We start from the raw sequence: 17,210 nt of genomic DNA, 5'->3' as shown, positions 1-17,210 counted from the left end.
CATTGTAATGGCCACCTCTATTTTTCTTGCCCTAAATGGGAACAATTTAACTGTCAAATAAGATGTTTAAGATGGGGGATTTTTTTAGGTCTCACTATTGATGCAGAAAATTACCGAGCTCTCATTTTCACCACATTTTGACCAAAACATAAATAAGTGGCCTGAGAGTGATACAGTATTTTCACCACTCTGGGCAGCAAGCAGCATTTGCAGCATTCACAATAGGATTAGCTAGCAATGGGTATCAGTATTGCAAGGAACAGCGTCTGCATAATGTAAGCTTAAGTATTTAGGGATTAAGGAAGTTTATAGGACACATGGGTGCTTGTGAAATTGACATCTAACAAAGATAAATTCAAAATATCTCTATTTGGCTTGAAATTAATAAATACATATAGAATGTGAAACACATAACAAATGGACCTTTTATAGCCTGCTAGTCAGTCAGTCATTCTAGATGGCAGGAGGAGAGCCAGCAGACCCGTTGCGTCTGTTCTCCCTGTCAGTCTTTGCTAGATAAGCTGAGTGGAGGCAGATGAGCAGGGAAAGCCTCTGTTCTACACTGTTAGCATCTTTTGCCTTTTTCTGAAGTCTCCTCTGAGCTCATGTCACTCACTCACCCCTCACACTCTGGAAGAACAGCATCACCAGTCACACTCTGGGAGAACAGCAGGAGTCCACTGATCCATATCCTCATGTTCTACTGTTGGCAAAATTGACAGAGACAGATGGGATGACTGGAAATATACTTTTTTGTTCTTTTGGCTTTGACCAAGAGGAGCAATTATCATTTTGAAAAGAAGCACTGACATATAAAGAGACAAAGCTATGTGGCTGGCAAATGTCAAGTGTGTGTATGTGTTTGATATCCTTCTTTGCACCTCTTTGTGTAATTGGTAGACCTCAATCCATGCCTAGCCTGTTCACTTGCAGAGTTGGAGTGATTTATTTAGCACTGAAACATCCATTGCCTTTACTTTAGCTTAGCTTATTATAGGGTTGTCCTTGAGTAAAGAAAATATTGGTTGACTGAAAGTCGTCTCTTCTTTCAACCAATCGATTGGTCTACATTTTAAAACGTGTATTCTTTCACATATAGATACACCGTATGTGCTTGAATAAAATCAACTATATATGCATTGAGCTTGTCTGATGCTTTAAGGGCACTGTTAGATCAAATCAGACACAAATGACTCAAGATGGAGACAGAGATCAAGATAACCAGAAGAAGAAAAAAATTAACCTGTCCCGAGCATCCTCCTCCACTCCTACTGGGTTTCGCAGATTCTACCGTTACACTCCTGAAGTTACCTGTAATAGGCTATACGTGGAGTCTGCAACCTTTCTCCCGTGGAATGCCAATTTATCTTACCATTTCTACCGATTTGCGTGCCAGTTATGGTTTCCAGTTATGATTTGCACATTGTCGTGGAACAGTTTCATTTAAAATCATTGTCATGTGGTTAATCAAAATTATAACCAAATCTCATGAAAATGATACAAACTTCTATTGCCATTGCCAACTATGTAAAAAATAGTCTATAAAGCCAACAAATGAACATTGCAGCCTGTAGGTAGAAAATATCCTGATAAAAATATCTTAAAAGTCACATTTTCTACGCATGGCCTGTCTGCAATGAACTTGAAACATTGTATCAACTATTAACTTGGACCCGAAGCTCATGCTAGCAAACTTGCAACATTGTCTAAAATATTCTGGGCCCTCAGAGTTTCCCAAGTCAATGTGCTTGGGACAGACACAGCTGTAGGCTATTTGTGCAAGCGATAAGAAGAAATCAGGTAGGCCCTATTTTATAAAGTTTCCACTGGATCAGAGCATTACATTTTTCCCTTTCATGCTGAGTGGCTGTCGAAGGGGGAGAGCTGGATACTTTTTTTTAATACATTGAGAAACTTCTGTCATTCTCATTGGATGTAAAAAACAGACTTTGATTGCTTGCTGTTTGAGGTGAAGAAAACATTACTTTGAGAATCTCAACAGCTCATTAGTGGTGATGCGGTTAATTAAGCAAATCCGAAAAACTATCAGATCCCCAAATGGGCATATTTATATGCGTCCATTTGCGTACAGGCCAGATAGCCTATAGGCCTACTTCAATGCGTAATCAGGTGCGTATCCTTACTCAACATTGACAGTAGCGCTCCAAACAAAAGACATTGACTAAATTGACAAAACTCAAAAATGGATAAATAAACCAAAACTTGTTTCTCACAAGTGTTGCATAGGTTGTGCGCTCTTCAAACAGCGTGTCCACTCCGACAATGAGAACGGTAAAAGACTGGAATAATAATATATTAAATGCATGAACAGAAATGACTGTTACCAAACATTATTAAGTATAGGAATTAACGGTAAGTGTACTACTGGTAATATATGTAATGGGGAATTGATAGACACTAACAATCAAACGCAAACAATTCACACAATGAAGTTACGAAGCAATGAATGTGCACAAATTGGTGGGAGAGTGCGCATTCTGGAGAGAGACATGCATTATGCAGCCCCACTCCCCTTCTTCTTGGACTGTGCCATCCCAGCAGCCTCTGCAATGGATTAGTTCACTGACATTCACTGACAATAAGACAGGTGTCTTGTGTACCATAATATATATATATATATTTGCGACTTCTCGACTACAAAAAATCTTGGTCGACCAACAGCCTATCACCAAACAATCGACCAGTCGACTAATTACGGTCAGCCCTAGCTTGTTAACTCACTGTTCATAGTTGGTTGGATTCAGGACTCTTGTTAATCGACTAAACAATGTTATCAGAATCAGACTGTCCACCTTCTCCTTTTCCATATACCCTCTTCATTACACTCCTCTCCTCTCCTTCCCTCTCCTCTCCCTTTCCTCTACCCTCTTCTCTACCCTCCCCTCCTCTACCCTCCTCTCCTCTCCTTCACCCCCTTCTCTCCTTCCTCTCCACAAAGTTCTACTGCGTACCCTGTCATTGAAGAAGGGTGAAGATGTTAATCATCCATATTTCCCTAATGAAGCTCCACGTCCCCCATTAATTACTCCCTGGCCTCTCCAACGATTTCCGGCAAACCAAGCTGTCAGACGCCTTTTTATTGCGAACAATTAATTAGCAATTGGGCTGACTCAGATAGTGCCTTAAGTATTCTGTATGTATGGTTTATGGCTTATAGAAGGCACCGGATTCAGTCCGTATCTCCAGAATTGACGACCTGTTCACCATTAAGATCAATTAAGCACTCACTCCACAGCAGATTGTAGAGTATACTGGGTTTCATAGCGCCTCAGAAAGAGACTTGAATGGAGGTTGTGACCATAGCGGACAAAACAACCGCTGATTTTTATTGGATGATCTCTCAGTTCATCACCATCCAGCGCAACCTTAGAACCCCCCCACCCCCCACCACCACCCCCACCACCACCACCCTGCATATTTTGGACTTCAAAGCGTGAGTAGCACAAGTGATTTAAACAAGGAAGTGGGTTCGGAAAAAATCTGAAAACTTAGAAATTGTTTTCACAAACTTTATATGCCCAAATTTAAACAGTATCTATCGGGCTTCCCCAAAAAATGATATGGTCAATGTGATCGAACATTTATTTAACATGTCGATTTTCGCAATTTTTACAGCTGTAGCAGGCTTGCTCCATCTCTCACCTAGATTTTAAGCTGCACCCCTTTCAAGTCCCCCTGTTGCACAGTGTCAACACGCTCTATATGCCATAGCAATTGAGCCTGGTGGGGCAAGGTTATGGTTGTACTAGTACTCTGATGCAACCCTATTTTCATGCCAAGCACATACGGTTTAGCATGTCTATTTGGTCACTATTGAATGCCATGTATTTATCCCTGCTCACTACAGTAACAGTAGAAACTACAATGAATGAGAGACCTGGAATATGTAAGCTTAATTCTTTTCAGTGACCTCTATTACCAATCGATATATGAACAACAACGGTTTGCAACAGGGACTACCCTGTGCTGTATATGCTTACATTGGTATTCATGGATTTTAGTTTACTTCATATTTTTCTGGAATTAGGTTTGTTTGGACTTGTCAACTCTGTGAGTGCCATCAGATGTATTATGGGTTGATTAATGTCTTGTATATTCCATTTAAGTATTTAGAATGAGCTGGTCGATGGATTTGTTAGTACACAACGTGCAGAGGTTATATCCTGTGTGCGGCAGTTACAATGAATTCAACCTTGTGGCTGTAATTCCCTGCACCACAAATGAAAGAAGCATGGTGGTGTGCATGTTAACATATCGGAGCGGTTTCCCAGACACAGATTAAGCCTAGTTGTAGAATAAAAATAGTTTTCGATGGAGGTTCTCCATTGAGTTTGTTTTTTTACTCCAAGACTAGGCTTCATCTGTGTCTGGGAAACCGTCCCTTCATGTCTGGACTAGGACTGTTGCGGTGACCATATTACCTCCACACCGGCACTCATGAGTCGTGACCGCAGTACTAAGCTCCTCTTATGCACTCTGGACATGTGTTGGTAGTACCCAACTCACTAACGACCACCAGGTCGCTAATGGCCTGGTACTCAGGGCTCCATTGTCCCTCTAACCACTCTGACATCAATGGAAATGCATTCGAAAATCACATCAAACACTTATCATCAAAACAGTATCATGCTTTTAAAACTCACCTCAATGTGATTTATCAATTTGAAGAAAGAAGTTCAACAACAGGTTGAAACTGAGTGGAAAACATGGTCCTTATGCCTAACATAACAAAATGGACTGCGCTTTCTAAACCCATACACATATTAGACCTTATGCATACACATAGGCCTATATATGAACCTGAGCCCGTTTTTAAAAACCTGAATTTAAAAAATATGTAAGATGTCTTTGGTACATAATTGGTCTAGCCTATACTCCAAAATTAAACAAATTCTACTAATCACCTTTGAGTGTGGACGGTATTATTGTGCATACTGGAGAGGCTGGTTACCTTATGCTACCCTCTAAACTTTCTATCCATGATTCTGGGAGAGAACTAGGTGTGGTTGTTGGTTCATTGATTGTGCAGGGCGGCTTACAGAGTTAGCCTACAATTATAGTCCATTTTGTATTTGATTTTAGTAATAGGGATTTTTGAAAATATTTTCATAATTAATAGGCTGACACATTACCTTTAGCTACAGAATATCTCACCACTGTGAGTTTCCATCTCTTCCTCTCTCTGATCCATTCCTTTCTCAAGCATGCAGAGAGAGGGGCTGTCAACAGTTTCTTTAAATATGTTTGGTTGTGAAAACATGCTGCTATCGATGTTCCCGAACAGATTTCACTTGGTTTCCCAAATGAAGCACTGGGTTGGAAAGCCCATGGCACATAGAGTTTGTGCAGAATATCACCTGTTGTGCAGGGAGAGGCTGCATGCTCCTCAAACAGTGGCTGATGCATGGAGTGAAATAACTGGAATAGCCTACCTGGCATGATGGAAAAACAAACCGGAGGGAGGCTATTTGAGTGCATAAGGATGACATGTGTTTTTCCCCTGCCCGTAATTGATAATGGGCCATTCTAAATTAAAGCCAATTTGGCATATTAGTAAAGAAACTATGAAATATAAAATAGTCTGATGGATGATGTGATAACATGATCACTTGATGATGTGCATTCTGTGGCAGGGAACAGAGTGTAAGCTTTATTTTTCTACTTTCTCAAATCATAAGTAGCCTATAGTCGCGTCATGCAGCCCATATATGTTTCGATTTATAAGACATTCTAAGGTTTGTGTCATTCACACCTAAAGTGATCACTTTTACACTCAACATAGACACTTCATATGCGTATTCGCTCCAGAATGGGAAAAATATAATTTATATTTTATTCAGCTAAGTTCAATTATATTCTTCGGACTATAAAATCATAAAATATCAAATAAAGTAATTGCACGGGACTTGTAAGCATATTTTGTCTATTAAATGAAAAAGCATACAGCCGATGGCATGGTGAATATTTTTATTTTATTTTTTTTATTTCACCTTTATTTAACCAGGTAGGCTAGTTGAGAACAAGTTCTCATTTGCAACTGCGACCTGGCCAAGATAAAGCATAGCAGTGTGAACAGACAACACAGAGTTACACATGGAGTAAACAATTAACAAGTCAATAACACAGTCGAAAAAAAAAAAAAAGAGAGTCTATATACATTGTGTGCAAAAAGGCATGAGGAGGTAGGCGAATAATTACAATTTTGCAGATTAACACTGGAGTGATAAATGATCAGATGGTCATGTACAGGTAGAGATATTGGTGTGCAAAAGAGCAGAAAAGTAAATAAATAAAAACAGTATGGGGATGAGGTAGGTGAAAATGGGTGGGCTATTTACCAATAGACTATGTACAGCTGCAGCGATCGGTTAGCTGCTCAGATAGCAGATGTTTGAAGTTGGTGAGGGAGATAAAAGTCTCCAACTTCAGCAATTTTTGCAATTCGTTCCAGTCACAGGCACCAGAGTACTGGAACGAAAGCGGGCCAAATGAGGTGTTGGCTTTAGGGATGATCAGTGAGATACACCTGCTGGAGCGCGTGCTACGGATGGGTGTTGCCATCGTGACCAGTGAACTGAGATAAGGCAGAGCTTTACCTAGCATGGACTTGTAGATGACCTGGAGCCAGTGGGTCTGGCGACGAATATGTAGCGAGGGCCAGCCGACTAGAGCATACAAGTCGCAGTGGTGGGTGGTATAAGGTGCTTTAGTGACAAAACGGATGGCACTGTGATAAACTGCATCCAGTTTGCTGAGTAGAGTGTTGGAAGCAATTTTGTAGATGACATCGCCGAAGTCGAGGATCGGTAGGATAGTCAGTTTTACTAGGGTAAGTTTGGCGGCGTGAGTGAAGGAGGCTTTGTTGCGGAATAGAAAGCCGACTCTTGATTTGATTTTCGATTGGAGATGTTTGATATGAGTCTGGAAGGAGAGTTTACAGTCTAGCCAGACACCTAGGTACTTATAGATGTCCACATATTCAAGGTCGGAACCATCCAGGGTGGTGATGCTAGTCGGGCATACGGGTGCAGGCAGCGATCGGTTGAAAAGCATGCATTTGGTTTTACTAGCGTTTAAGAGCAGTTGGAGGCCACGGAAGGAGTGTTGTATGGCATTGAAGCTCGTTTGGAGGTTAGATAGCACAGTGTCCAAGGACAACAGTAGGACAACTCATATTGTGTTCTTCTGAAATACATTTCCTTCATATAATAATGTTTCTTTAGAACTGCCTAAAATAAACAATGGATTAGTTGTGATGGTGTATATTAATGTGATTCATTAGCTTTTTTAAATGTAGATATTCCAAAGGTAAGCATCAGCGGCTTGTATGCGTGGATGCCTGGAGATGCTAAACATGCTAAAAGTCTTCATGTTAATTAACTGTCAATTACTGTGAGACCGGCAGGCTTTTTCCATGAAAAACAGGCTGAAAAAATGTCATGACTGCCACAGCCCTTGTCTAGACATCATTGACTTTGTTCCTCCTGAGGTGGATTCAGATCTGTCCACCTTTATCAATGGAGTCAAAGCACTGCATTACCAGTTGATTTAATGCCATGTCCATTACATGTAAGTATTTCAAATGAACTAGTGGAGGCTGGATGATTGGATGATGGTGGTGACGTCCTTGTCTGTGTACCCCCAGATGTGGGTTCAGTGGAGGGGTTGGCGTACCACCGTGCCTGGGACACTCTGTACTGGACCAGCTCTACCACCTCCAGCATCACCAGGCACAGTGTGGACCAGAGCCGGCCCGGGACCTTCAGCAGACAGGCTGTGGTCACACTCTCTGAAGACGACCATCCCCATGTCCTCGCCCTGGACGAGTGCCAAAAGTATGTAGTTCTAGTTCTACTAAGTCTCCCAATAGCCTGGTCCCAGATGTGTTTGTGTTGTCTTGCCAACTGCCATGTTCATTGTCACAACATGGGAGTTGGCAAGACATCACAAACACATCTGTAACCAGGCTAGTCTCTTGTTTTAATGATGTCAGAATTTGTGTGGACCACAAATATAGTTCATTAGTTACTACTTCAGATGCAGTATGTAATTCTGTGCTTGAAGCTATGTTTGTACAGTATATGCTCAACAGATATATAACATATATACATTTTGGTAGCATTAAAACACAAGACATGCCTCCTTGGACAAAGTGAATTGTCTTGCTGTCTAAAGACAATTTTGTCTAACGAATGTCACCTCTTGAACGGATCTCAGTGGGTTTAATTTTGTTAGAGCAATCAGTAGAATGTTATATGAGAGATATGCGTCCAGTTCTGTAGAGAAGATTGGATCCCTACGGTGTAGTGAAGGCGAGACATATAATTGGTTTGACACACTCACATTTGAAGAAATACTGCTTGCAGTGCTTTCACAATAACAAACTAATGTTCCTGTTATATCCTTTAAGATATAAAAGTATGTCTCAAACTACAGTAATTATGCATGCCAAGGAGGTTTTCACAGAACACTGACACAGAGTTCACAAACAAATTTGACCTGAGTGGGAATGCATGCAGTATGCAATTTGGCATTTTCACTGCAGAACGCTGCTAATTTAAATGTAACCTAATATGATAAATTAGCACTCTCTGACATAGTATTCCAACTAGCCCCTATGAATTCTCAAGACTTCCAATGCTGTAAACATTGTCTTCTATAGGGAGGGTCCACCATAACCATATATAGGCCTATCTCTATTTTGCTCAACTTCAAAAGTATACATTGTTAATCTTTGATCAGTACAATACAATACCTGGCAGTTTGATGAGGATATAATTCCTCTACTTTCTCTTCTAAGAAGTGAATTTGGAGCTGCTGTACACTGTAATACAATTCACATATTCCTTTAATTTTGCAGAACCTACTTCCTCAGATACAATCCCACATGATCATAATTTTCCATATTCTTAGTAGTCCCCTCAAAGAAATATGAATACCAATTCCATTCAGCATTCATTGATGCTAATCTGGTTTTTATTAAATGGAAAGTGAGTATCAAAAATGAAACTGCAGCACCAACCTTATTAGAGATGGGAGCTGCAGTAGCTCCTGCAAGGCGACACTAACAAAGCCGACAGAGACAACATGAGGAGCAGATGACAGGTCATGCAGGCCACCGTGAGCTATGGGATCACGACCAGATAGAGCCATAGGCAATTTAAAACAGCTGCCTATGAATAATTCTCACAGCTATTAGTGTTTATTTTCCCCTACGAAGAAAGCCAAGGAGCTTGACAAGTTTCAATTGCAGTCCTATTAAAGCCATCATACACTCCCCTAATTCAATTTCAAAGAGCATATATTTGTTTTGTCCTCTTCACTGAGGGGGGTATAAAGATGTCTGAGGGGACATGTGCATATAGAGAGACATTGAATCTGGCTTATCTGTTTGCAGTGAAGGTGGAAATTGCTTTTAAGACTTGAGATAAAAAAACTTGTAAACATAACTGTTATTATCTATCTCTCCTGTTTCCAGTCAACGGACTCCTTTAAAACTGTTTCTCAAATGACCATCTAGTTAATAGTAGGTTGTTTAATGTTTATTTCAGCCTGATGTTCTGGACTAACTGGAACGAGCAGCGTCCCAGTATTATGAGGTCCTCCCTGGCAGGAAACAACATGAAGGTGATCGTCAGCACCGACATCCTCACGCCTAACGGACTCACCATCGACCACAAGGCTGAGAAGATCTACTTCTCTGATGGAAGTCTGGGGAAGATAGAGAGGTGTGATTACGATGGCTTACACAGATATGTGAGTATGACTGACATGAGGATTCTCTATGTATGCCACTATAAATGCAACCACAGTTACACTATGTTACTGTGTTAGACTTTGGGCCGGATTACAAAGAACTTTCAATGGAGATTATCCATTAAGCATGCTTTTTAGTCCAGGACCAGGTTTAATCTGTCGTTAAAACCTAAGGGCTCAACTAATGTCATACCTAGTTGATGTCATTAACACATTCTAATGATACAAGACATACTGCAGCTCCTTTGACTTGGGCAGCACACAAGACCACAGAAATTGAGCATATTCATTCAATCTCACCTTCTTCACTAAGGACCAAAAGTATAGGTAGTTCAAAAAGGCAATTACTTCTTGTTGAACCAACATGTGTTCTGATGTCACTGTCCATAGCGTTTTATGGAGGAGAGAAAAGATATTTGAAACATGGTAGACACAAAGGCAATGATTCTCTGCTGAAATGTCAGTGTTATGCCCCCCTTAAGCTGAAATGGGACACATTTTCTACCCGCTACATTATCTTCCATTCCTATTGAGCCTGATGGTATTTCAGCCGTCATACAAGGGATGGCTTCTGTAATACCTCTCAGCATTCTTTTCATATATTATATTTCAAAAGACAGAGTCAATTGTTTACTTAATTATAGAAGTAATTTCCCTTCAAATTGTAAAGGAAAGGACCAGTCTCATTTTATCTGTGAGAGGTTGCTTGCATAATACATATTCATAGTGGTGAAAATTCTGCATATGTACTGTATCCTTCTGTATCCCTGGCATGTAAGGGATTACAATAGAATGTGGCTCTCCTCTTTGCCTACGGATTTCAATTTGTGCTTGACACGACCTCTGTGACCGAGGACTTTGGCCCATCTCAATTAGTTACCCATACGTTTGCCAAAGCAGGGTTGTGCGGCTCAAAAGTCACACCGTTTGGGTTCCTGCGTGCGCCGCCTGCGGTCTCTCTCATGCTAATGAAGGCTCACACAGAAAAGCCCTGTGGGGGCGAGCCCATCACTCTGCCTATTAGAATGTGAAAATGAAACAGCGCTAACGGGTTATCAACAAAGCAGCGGTGAGACACCCCGGGTGGGGAGACAGAGGGAGAGAGAGAGAGGGGGTTGAGAGAGAGAGAGAGCGAGCGAGAGTTGGCTAGAGTGGGACTTCCTGACATTATGTGTGATGATGTGGGGGCGGTGCAGGGCAGTATGTGGGCGGGGTGGTGCAGAGTGGTATTGTATGGCAGAAGGTCCACAGAGGGACTCCATGGCTCCTGTAGCTCAGGGATCTGGAAGTGTCATTGCTGCCTGACAACCTAACACTGTGACTGTGTGACACCCCCTCCCTCTGCTCTGACAGACATGAGATTAACACAGAGTACAGCAAAGAGCTAAAAAGGCCCACTTGCCTTCCTCACTCCAGTGTGCCATTTTAAGTGGAGCCGTCCTGTCATTAACCATGCTGCCAAAAGTCCAGAGCGCCCGCTGGAGTATGTGATGGGGATAAGATGTCAACACATTAAGGCAGTGAAAATGAGACCTTTTAAGTGTGAACAGACTGAATACTAATTGAGAACTGGTTCTTAAGGGTGGTTATTATGTTATATGATCACTGAATATGATCTTCAAGATTTATGCGATCCCAAATCCCAAAATTAGAGTGTGTCATGATATGATCTTCAGACTACAATTACATTGTATGACAATTATTTGTTACGTCTTATATACATTGACATACTTATGCAAGATCTTAGGGCTGGTCCAACTCGAGGTGTCATTAAAAAAAATGCACCCCCCCACCCCAACGTTAAAAATATTTTCACATGACCGTCTCCGGTACTATAAACAAAGAAATCACCCCATCCACCCTCATAAAATGTACAAAAAAGGATGATTACCACCATAAATAAAAATAACTGTGGCAACCCTGCATTCATAAACGTGCATGTGGACTTGACCACTTCTGCATGGTTTTGTGGCAGGGCTACGGGCCAGAAGGTAAAGGGTTTGCCGACCACAAGCTCAATCTCACTGAGATCAGAGCTGGCTACAGGCAATGATTAGCTAGGGGGAAATCATATTTTCAAAATGTTGATGCTTTTTATTTATAATTTTATAAAATATACGCAACAGTTTTCCACCAACAGGTTTCTGTACCAATGCACCACACACAACCAATAAGCATAGCTGCATACAGTTTACTGACTTTGAGCTTCATTGTGGTTTGCATTTTCAACACCACAATCAAATAGAGTATGTCAGTCTTGACCAATAGAAAATACATTCCTCCGTACTCAGTATCAAAGGCTTGGCTTGACAATCTCCGAATGTCATTAAACCTTTTGATGTTTTATAACAGATGTCTCTTTCCATTCATTGAATAGCCTGTGAACAGTTTGGATACTGGAGTGGAGGAGCATGTGTAGGTAGCCTACAGGAGTCTTTTGAAGTTTACGCACTGGTTTTGTTTATGTCACACATGAAAGGTCATAGAATTTAAAAGTTAAATGACATACACTACCTTTCAAAAGAGTGTCTACAAATGTCCTTGTTTTTGAAAAAAGCAAAAATGTTGTCCATTAAAATAAAATAGTTCAGAAATACAGTGTAGACATTGTTAATGTTGTAAATGACTATTGTAGCGGAAATGGCTGTTTTTTTATGGAATATCTACATAGGCGTACAGAGGCCCATTATCACAACTATCACTCCTGTGTTCCAATGGCGCGTTGTGTTAGCTAATCCAAGTTTATCATTTTAATTAAAAGGCTAATTGATCATTAGAAAACCCTTTTGAAATTATGTTAGCACAGCTGAAAACTGTTTTTAAACCAGATTTTAAAGAAGCAATAAAACTGGACAACTTTAGACTAGTTGAGTATCTGGAACATCAGCATTTGTGGGTTTGATTACAGGCTAAAAATGTCCAGAAACATTCTTGGCCAGAAACTTTCTTCTGAAACTTGTCAGTCTATTCTTGTTCTGAGAAATGAAGGCTATTCCATGCAAGAAATTGCCAAGAAACTGAAGATCCCATACACTGTTGTGTACTACTCCTTCACAGAACAGCGCAAACTGGCTCTAACCAGAATAGAAAGAGGAGTGGTAGGCCCCGGTGCACATTTGAGCAAGAGAACAAGTACATTAGAGTGTCTAGTTTGAGAAACAGACGCCTCACAGGTCCTCAACTGGCAGCTTCATTAAATAGTACACGCAAAACACCAGTCTCGTAAACAGTGAAGAGGCGACTCCGGTATGCTCGACTTCTAGGCAGAGTTGCAAAGATGTATCATAGACTGGCCAATAAAAAGAAAAGATTAAGATGGTCAAAGGAACACAGGCATTGGACAGAGGAACTCTGCCTCGAAGGCCAGCATCCCGGAGTCGCCAAAATCAAATCAAACTGTATTTGTGGGTAAGGGTAAAAGTGACTAGGCAATCAGGATAAGCTGTATAATAAACAGAGTAGCAGCAGCGTATGTGAAGTGCGAAAGTGTGTCAATGTGTGAGTGTGTGTGGCGTCAATATGCATGTGTGTGTGTGTATATGTTTTGTGTGTGTTGGAGTGTCAGTGTAGTATGTGTGGGTAGAGTTTATCGAGTGTACATAGAGCCAGTGCAAAGGAGTCAGCGCAAAACGATTAAGATAAATAAATAAATAAATAAATAAAAAGGGAGTCAATGTAAATAGTCCGGGTTGCCATTTGATTAACTGTTCAGTAGTCTTATGGCTTGGGGGTAGAAGCTGTTCAGTATAATGGTTTTGGACTGACAGTCACAGGGACCAGGGTTTGAGTCCCAGTCAGGGTACCCCCCAATCCACTATATTGGTGTCAGGTGTTAGAGGGTGTTATTGAATATATGAATATTGAATATCCCAGCCAAGTTTTAGTTACAGTACATTTGTGTTAAGCTAGTGATGTTTCTGTCAGATTTCCATAATGCACATGTGATGGCAGAGTATGTAAAACAAATGTGCAACCGATTGATATAAATCATCATGATATCATTCTGCCAGGTAGACCTACTTTGCATTCAACATTTAATTGGGAAGGGTTTGGGGGAAAAACAGGCATTGTGGATTTTATAGCCAATATACAGTATATATTGCTTTTAGAAGTGTTTACTTCAGGCCGACTACAAGCATCTATTGAGTTGCAATGTCTCATAAATTGAATGTCCAAATAAACCTAAAGTATCTACAAAATTTGATTTGCAGCGACACAATTCAAAATGAAGGCTACAGCTAAATTGTTTCCTTTTACTGTTTGCGATTCACAGATGATTCTTATGATTCCCATGATTTGATTTACCATGATTTAACCAAACCCCAATTACTACAATGGCGAAGCACATCATTCATTCAAAGAATTGTTTAAAAATAATCGATTCATATGAATTAAATGAATCACTATATATTTTGTACTATTTTGAGAAATGTGAAATGTAAATAGTTTATACAGTAAATTCAAGATTAACAAGATTAACAAGCTTTTTGAGCTGCGTGTCTCATGTCTTGACTGTTCTTTCATGTGTTCTTGCAAAGAAACACCTGGCCTCTGCTGCCTGTCAGCTATTCCTCTATGTTCTTGTGGATTTATATTGGAAATTGGTGCAGATTTGAATGATTTTATGTGTGATATGTTTGCTAGTTAACCTACTGCAGACCTGGGCAAACAATCCACCTTACCACTATTGTCACTATGAATAGAGGGCAGGATAATGTTGACTGTATAGTAAGCCGCAGAAAACCGTAGTGCATAAGGGAAGTACCAACACACTTTGATAGGGGAGACATGCAAGCAGATGAGGAAATGTGGCTATATGGAAGAAATTATATAGTAAAACCTGCTAAATGTGGAATCTAAACCAGGGGGAAATGCACGACCATCCCCTGTGCCAAATAACAAATCACATAACCCTCCCCAAAGCATAAAGAAAAGTTTTAAACCCTGTTTTGGACTAGCACCCCCACCCTAGTAAATGTACAACTGTGCCTAAGCAAGTCATACAATAGTTTTAAAGTTCTCAAAGTACTCCCTGACGAAGGCCATGTGAAAATGAGTCAGAGTGTTAAATTGTTTGTTCTATTGAACATGCCCTAACAATAAATGCATTTTAATCATATGAATAGTGCCTAGGTCCGTTTTAGTTTTTTTGCTGACCATTTAACCCCTTTGCCAAAGAACATTTACCTGCAAAGTTATACTATTATATCTCAGGGCTTCCCTTCCTTTTGTTGTCTACAACTGCCTTGGTTTTATTTACTCAGAACTGTAACGTGTGCGCTGAGAGTTGGGAAGCAAGTTCAGGGAGTGAATGTTTTAATAAATAAACACAACATAATTCAAAACACAAACAAACAACGCACAAACATGACACTGGAACAGAAACAATAACGCCTGGGGAAGAAACTAATGGAAGTGACATATATAGGGAAGGTAATGGAGTCCAGGTGAGTCTGATGATGCACAGGTGCGTGCAACGATGGTGACAGTTGTGCACCATAATGAGCAGCCTGGTGACCTAGAGGCTGGAAAGGGACAACACGTGACAAGAAATTTCATATAAATAGATTCTAAGAGATTTTGAACACAGTGGTAATTTGTCCCTGTGTATAAAACTAGCATTCTCCCTAATAAAATGTCTGTCAAAATCCCTCTAGATTCCTTGTCATCTCTCTCTCAATTCATAGGGGTTTTATTGGCATGGGAAGCATGTTTACATTGCCAAAGCAAGTGAAATAAACAATCAACAAAAGTGAGAAGACACAAAAAAATATTAGAATATAACATTAAATATTACACTCAAAAAGATAGACATTTCAAGTGTTATATTATCCGCTACGTACAGTGTTTTAGCAATGTGTAAATAGTTGTAGTAGGAATAGTAGGGGATGATAAATAAAGAGATAAATATTGGTGGTATTTACAATGTTTGTGCTCCACTGGTTGCCCTTTCTCTTGCTCTTTCTCTCCTGCTGGCCAGTTGTTTTCCCTGTAACAAGCTGTGCTCCTTGAATCAACACCTGTCCTATTAATCCCTGTATGGCAGCAGGGCTAATGTGATGACGGTTACGAGCATGTCCCACTAATGGCTGCGACTACAGACCTGCAGGAAGACCTGCCTGGTGGCCCCAGCATAGAGAGAGACTCCCAAAGGAGCCGTCTGTCTGATGTATTCCTGCCTCCCTCTCTGTGACACTGTCATACATTTACATAGCAACAACTGGGTTTAGCACTAATCTAGGAGAGGTTGTTTGTGTGTACCGGGGTTGATGATGCAGTGATTCATTTATTTCTTTGTGCTATGTATTCAAAGTGTGTTTTTGATTTTATTTTATTTATGTTTTCATCAATATTTACTCATTTGATATTTAGATGTAATTGACATGAAGTCTTTGAAAATCATATATGTTTTACTAGAGTACAAGGAGGTAGAGGACTTAGCTATAGCTTGGTATTGGCACTCTAGACATATTAGACAAGTTATGAATGCTTTCACTGATGTACTGCTTTGTAAATCACAGGTCATCGTGAAGTCAGGGCCAGGAACTTTTTTTGGTCTGGCTATTTATGGGGACTTCCTCTTCTGGTCGGACTGGGCTCGCAGGGCCGTGCTACGATCCAACAAGTACACAGGTGGAGAGACCAAGGTTCTGCGAGCAGATATCCCCCACCAGCCCATGGGAATCATCGCTGTCACAAATGACTCCAACAGCTGTGAGTATCTAGACTTACGACACCAACTCCCTGAATTCTTATCTCAAAAATGTGAATGTTTGGGGGCCCATGTATGTCTGTGCAATGCACTTATGCCCACACATTATTTCCCTCCAATATGGAATGTGTAAGAGAAGAATAGATCTGTTGGTGTAATAGTATTTTTTTTCATCTGTCTGTTGCAGATCTGTGCATTTGCCTACATTTGTCTGTTTAATTTAGTTTGGGGTTTGGGATTCTTTTTACTGATTGGTTTTCCAGTAGGACTCACAGCAGTGTATCTACCTACCAGGGCTCCTTCTCTTGATGTGAAGAAAATGGTGGGAATGATAAATTAAGATGGTTTTATTTAGCTGGGGAGAAACTAAAGCTGGCAACGTAATTAATAAAAAATAATCCCCGAGTTCGATAGGAGGGCTCTGAAGTGTGCATATGTACTGTAAGTACTAGGACATTGGGAAAAGTACTAAAGAGCTTCCCAACGGCTTGACTCTCTCTATGAAGATGTTGAGGGACTTTTCCTTCTCATTTATTTCATCATCACAAATGATCGCAAACATAACTTTTTGACCTCTACGTCTTGCCAATTGATAAGTAACAACCTGCAATGTTTAAATTAATAAAACATTTTATCCAAAGCTAATTACAGTACAGGTAATGCATCCATGTTTAGTATGTATGTGATCCCTGCGGGCATTGAACCTAGTCACACAGGACCA

The 17,210-nt window shown here is 40.4% G+C and overlaps 1 pseudogene; it reads left to right on the top strand.

The window, feature by feature from the left end:
* LOC109870738 (low-density lipoprotein receptor-related protein 1B-like) overlaps positions 1-17,210 on the top strand; it is a 332,082-nt pseudogene that overhangs the window by 207,375 nt on the left and 107,497 nt on the right.

This window comes from Oncorhynchus kisutch, linkage group LG26 (assembly GCF_002021735.2).
Source record: "Oncorhynchus kisutch isolate 150728-3 linkage group LG26, Okis_V2, whole genome shotgun sequence".
In the NCBI taxonomy this organism is placed as follows: domain Eukaryota; kingdom Metazoa; phylum Chordata; class Actinopteri; order Salmoniformes; family Salmonidae; genus Oncorhynchus; species Oncorhynchus kisutch.
This window is presented reverse-complemented; position numbering and strand designations above follow the sequence as displayed.